Raw genomic sequence first — 6137 nt, forward strand, 5'->3', positions numbered from 1 at the left:
AGTCTACTCTGCCATTCAATCATGGCTGATCTATCTCGATTACTCTCAACCCCATTCTCCTGCCTTCTCCCCATAACCCCTGACACCCATTCTAATCAAGAATCGGTCAATCTCCGGTCAATCTCTATAATCTTCTGCGGCACAACTTGTCACAAACAGTTCTTGTTTTAATTGAAGGTGGGTAACTTTATTTTTAACGTGCACATTTTAAGAAAGAAAGAAATTCACAAGGAAATATGTATGAAGGATCTGCTGATGCTGGTTTAAACCAAAGATAGACACAAAATGCTGGAGTAACACAGTGGCACAGGCAGCATCTCTGCAGAGAAGGAATGGGTGGTATTTCGGGTAGAACGGTCTCGACCAGAAACGTCGCCTATTCCTTCTCTCCACAGATGCTGCCTGTCCTATTGAGTTACTCCAGCATTTGGTGTCTACACAAGGAACTACATCGGATGGCACTCTGTTTGCCTGTTATTCGTGGACTGAAGGAGAACTGTTTTTTGTTTCCAAAGAGTTCTGTCCCTTGGTGATACCTCTGTTGCATAAAAAGCCGACAATATCGAACTCCTCATTGCAGGAAACTTTGAGGGGAGCTTTGATCTATCGATTACAAAACAGCTGCAAAAGCAAAAAGCAACAATTTTTAACTGCATGAAGAGCGACAAGGAATTTCTGCAGAACGATACTCATAGAAAGTGCCTTCTGAAACTCTTCAGAAGCATCCCATCTTTCTTTGTGCACAGACGTGCAATGGCCTTTAGATGGGAAAAATGTGTTGCCTGGTTCTGCATCAATAAATTGCTACAAACAATCAGGAGGCTTCTATTTTTAGGTGGTTGTGCTTGACAGAGAAACATTGGCTTGGCCACCGAGAGAAATATGATTACGAATAGCACAAGGGGATCTGTAACATCGACTCAATCAGCCCTTAGTTTAAAATCTTGTCCAACGGATGGGTTTTGCACCCTCTCTGCCATTTACTGTTTTGTTGTGATTTTTTAAATCAAATCTTTGCTTGTGTATATTTTCAAATTCAGTCACTAGGTTCTTGGTAATTGTTATTATATTCTTAGAATTCATGGGTTGCTGGCATTCAGGGTCCCACCTTTAATCTAGTGAATTTCAACAGATTTACACAATGTCATGGACCTTACTGTGGTCTTCTCCTGTTCTGGATGTGACCAGAGATTCAGGCTCCTGTACATCCTGAGAAAACCACATTTCCAGGAAAGAAGAGAAATCAGATCAGAAACCAGATGCACAGAATAATCTCCAATCCAGTGTGATGCTGCTGATGTATCCTGATGGTCACAGAGCTCTTCCATTCAATGAACAGCAGAATGGTTTAATCTGCCATCTCTTCTTTCATAAATCATGATTTCTTTGATATCCTGCTAACCAACAGTGGGACTAATTTCACTGGATAGTACAACGGTGAAGTACAACGGGATCTGGGGGTCTTTGTACATCAGTCTATGAACGTAAGCATGCAGGTATAGCAGGTAGTGAAGAAAGCGAATGGCATATAATCGAATATAGGAGCAAAGAGGTCCTTCTGCAGTTGTACAGAGCCCTAGTGAGACCACACCTGGAGTATTGTGTGCAGTTTTGGTCCCCTAATTTGAGGAAGGACATTCTTGCTATTGAGGGAGTGCAGCGTAGGTTTACAAGGTTAATTCCCGGGATGGCGGGACTGTCATATGCTGAGAGAATGGAGCAGCTGGGCTTGTACACTCTGGAGTTTAGATGGATGAGAGGGGATCTCATTGAAACATATAAGATTGTTAAGGGCTTGGACACGCTAGAGGCAGGAAACATGATCTGATGTAGGGGGAGTCCAGAACCAGGGGTCACAGTTTAAGAATAAGGAGTAAGCCATTTAGAATGGAGACGAGGAAACACTTTTGCTCACAGAGAGTGGTGAGTCTGTGGAATTCTCTGCCTCAGAGGGCGGTGGAGGCGGGTTCTCTAGATGCTTTCAAGAGAGCTAGATAGGGCTCTTAAAAATAGCAGAGTCAGGGGATATGGGGAGGAGGCAGGAACGGGGTACTGATTGGGGATGATCAGCCATGATCACATTGAATGGCGGTGCTGGCTCTAAGGGCCGAATAGCCTACTCCTGCACCTATTGTCTATTGTCTATTGGATAACTGCAATGGTTTAAGAAGGCAGCCCACCACCACTTTTACAAGGGCAGTTAAGGATGGGCGCTAAATGTTCCCCTAATAGCGAGACACATGTTGTGAAACAAAGTGATCTTTATTGTGTTTAACAGAGAACAGCTCACACACGACTGGGGAGGGTTCTCTTTCCCACCAAACTCAGTCACGTGACCCTGCTAGTCCAAGGACCGTGGGTTCACCCAGTAAGTGGCCTAACCCCCAGGTGGCGCCACAGGACCCCCCCCCCCCCCAGAACCAGAGGCACCCTCACCATTGATAACCACCATGCACTAAAACAATCTAAAAAGCAATCAATGCCTCAACTGGGGCGGCACAGTGACAGTGGGGCAGCGGTAGGGCTGCTGCTTCACAGCACCAGAGACCCCCTCCTCGCGGCCTACCATCTGGATTGGTGCGGCCTTTCCTGCCGGTGACTGGCCAGAGCCTCAGCGGCGGCGCAGCACTGAATTACCATCGCGGAGTGGGCGATGCCTTACCGGGGATCGCCGTGTGGCGTGGACGTGGAGCTGTGGTTTGAGGAACTTCCAGCCACGGGCGCCGCTGACTTTAACATCGCGGAGTCCTGGGATCCTTTGCCTGGGATCGCCAGTGTTGGAGCTCCGTCCAGCTCAGCCTGTGGACTTCGGGAGCCACGGTCTCCGGTAGGAAGCGGCCGATTCGGAAACCTCAAGCCGCTGAGTGTGTTCTTCCGTTTTCGAAGTCGGAGTTTCATCATCCCGGTGAGAGGGCCTGAACATCGGGCTGCCCGTGGCAGTGACTGCTCAAAGGCCCCAACCACGGGTGAACAAAGAGGAAGAGGACTGAACTTTGTTGCCTTCTCTCACAGTGGGAACGTTGATTCCGCTGTGTGGGGATGTTTATGTTAAACTCTATCGTGTATTGTCTTATTTTTATTGTAAGGCTGTATGGTAACCCAAATCTCACTGTACCAATTGGTGCTTGTGACAATAAATGTAACTTGAACTTGAACTTGAACTTGAACTTGAATTGCCCCTAGTGTGTAAGGATAATATCGAACTAATATATAGATGATTGATGGTGGCCGTGGATTCGGTGGGCTGATGAGCCTGTTTCCATGCTGTATCTCTAAACTAAACTGACTGGTGGACAGACGTTGGCTCAGAGCTTCTTTCAGGCATTGGATCAAGACCTCATTCAACAGGATCAGGGAATCAAGGATTGGGGGCCCACTTGTAGAGTAGCTCGCACTAGTTGGTAAACTGGGTAGTATATGCATTACCCTCGCACATCAAAAGTAGGCTGTGCAAATCATCTTGCAATGCTGCTTTGGTGCCAGCTTTGGATGGTCCAAAAAGATGGCATGTGCCATCCTTGAATAGATACCAGGCATTTAGTAGCAGTTAGAACGTGTGGGTAAACACAAAATGCTGAAGTAACTCAGCGGGACAGGCAGCATCTGTGGAGAGAAAGTGTGACTCTCCCTGGCCTATTTACATCATGGAAGAGATCATTAGTTGCAAACAGGCTTGCTGGGGATTGATTGGGGAGTTGCTTGGAGGGAACTGTACTAATCCAGGGATAATATTTGACACTGGTACAGCAGGGGTGTAAGAGATTCCACTCTTTTGACAAAATGGGCTTCATGCGACAGAGAAGAGAGTAGGTAGCTTGCTGACTGGACTCATGAATGCATGAATGCTCCTGCCTTCTCCCCACAGGCTATGACACACTTCCTAATCAAGAACCTGTCCATCTCCGCTTAAAAATACCCAATGCCTTGGCCTCCACGGCCAGCTGTGGCAATGATTGCGCAGATCACCAACCTCTGACTAAAGAAATTCCTCCCCATCTCCTTTCTAAAGGTACGTCCTATTATTCTGAGGTAGTGCCCTCTGGTCCTAGACTCTCCCTCTAGTGGAGACATCACTCAAGACCACATACTGTATATCATCAGGCACCCATTGTCGGTGAATCCTTATCAATCTCATTTATATCCACATCACATTGCCATTTAATTTCCCCCCCACCCCCTACACCTTCTCTCCCCAATTCTATCACTTACCATAGTTTTAGGTTTAAATTAGTTTATTGTCACATGCACCGAAGTTGCGTGCTAACCAATCAGCAGAAAGAGTATACATGGTTACAATTGAGCCGGTTTACAGCATACAGATACATGTTAAAGAGAAGATAGACACAAAAAACTGGAGTAACTCAGCGGGACAGACAGCATCTGGTCAAGCCAGACTCTTCAGGGCGATAAATCTCTTCAGACTCTTCTTCAGACTCTTCAGGGAGATAAAACTCCACCTGAAACGTCACCCATCCCTTCCCTTGGCTTACACCAGCATCTGCAGTTCCTTTCTATACATGATAAAGAGAATCACCTGCACACTAGCGGCAGTTTATCTGGCACTGTGCAAGTCTTTGCGGGGACTGTGAGGGGAGATCAGTATCCGGACACAAGGGGATCTTGCAAACTACACAGACTCGAGGTCAGGATTGAACCCACATTGCTGGAACTGTGAGCCAGATTCTATACCAGGTGCGCCATTGTGCTGCCCATTTATTTCCTTCTATTAATAGTAAAAACTTGCAAAAGTCACCAGGCACATTTGTTCCTGGGAAATCAATAGCTTAAAGTACATAAACAGTTTTTATATGCCTTTAAACTATTTAAAAGATGCTATTAAATTGTGCCTGTGGAGTGTTTTACCATGGGAACTATTGATTTGTTTCTTAATACACATGCCTCTGTGCTGCAATTTCCTGTTCCAATCCAGGTCCTTGGCTGCTTTGGCTCATTGTATCTGCTAGAGAAACAGGTGTGTCTGCGCTTTACCCCCTCCGTTATTCCTGCTGCTGAATCAGCCCGAAGAAGGGTTACGACAAGGAATCCAAGTCAATGGATATTCTTAAGGCGGACATTGATAGATTCTTGATTAGTACGAGTGTCAGGGATTATGGAGAGAAGGCAGGAGAATGGGGTTGGGAGGGAAAGATAGATCAGCCATGAAAAGACTTGATGGGCTGAATGGCCTCATGCTGCTCCTATAACTTATGAACCTCTGAATTACCTATCTATTCGGTCCACAGATCCTGCCTGACCCGTTGAGCATTCCAGCACTTTGTGCTTTACACAAGATTCTAGCCTCTACAATTCCTTCTGTATTCGATATACAGAATGAGCTATAGATAAAATGATGCATAGAGATCATCAAAACTGAGGGCTGCAGGTGGGAAATAACAATGATGGTATTATTGGGATCTCTGGATCTAGAGAATAGTTTCTCTTAGCCCGACAGCGTGTAAATGAAATACAAGATATCTCGCTTTTTTTTACGAAGTTATTCCTTTTTGATGTACCTATACTTTTTAAAGTTTTTCATCAAAATCATATCAGTGATAAATTACATTGTGCGGTAATTAAATAAATTGTTTAAGGTGCTTTAAGTTTCATGCTCAGGTTGGCTCACTATATTGCTGCCTATTCACCCAGGCTTTGCTGTAGCACTCCAGAAAAGCTAAACCACAGCTGCAGTGCTCTCCATCAGATGAGCTTCATAGCCTAAGATCTGGTGGCATCCTGTGGCTATTGTGGTGAATTACATGAACTAGTCTACATTTACACAATAATCATTCTATATCTTAGTTTATTCGGAAAATGTATTTGCTATTCATCAGCGTTTAAAGATGTCAATTGCAAAACTCATTTCCCGAAGTAGTATTAAGTGTGGAAAACTTCAATTAACATTCATTGAAAGGAACAGCACAGGAAGAAAATGCCTTCTTACAAAGGTTTTCTACTCTAGGACACTCTTGGCTGTCTAAGGAAGCTACGGATGATATTAGATTGAAAGAAAACACATGGAAATTGCAAAGAATAGTATTAGATTTTAGAAATGGGAGAAATTTACAAACTAACACAAAAATTAATAAAAAATGTGATAAAGAGTTGGAAAATAAAAATTAACCATATACTACCAAATA

This window comes from Amblyraja radiata, chromosome 27 (genome assembly GCF_010909765.2).
Source record: "Amblyraja radiata isolate CabotCenter1 chromosome 27, sAmbRad1.1.pri, whole genome shotgun sequence".
Lineage (NCBI taxonomy): Eukaryota > Metazoa > Chordata > Chondrichthyes > Rajiformes > Rajidae > Amblyraja > Amblyraja radiata.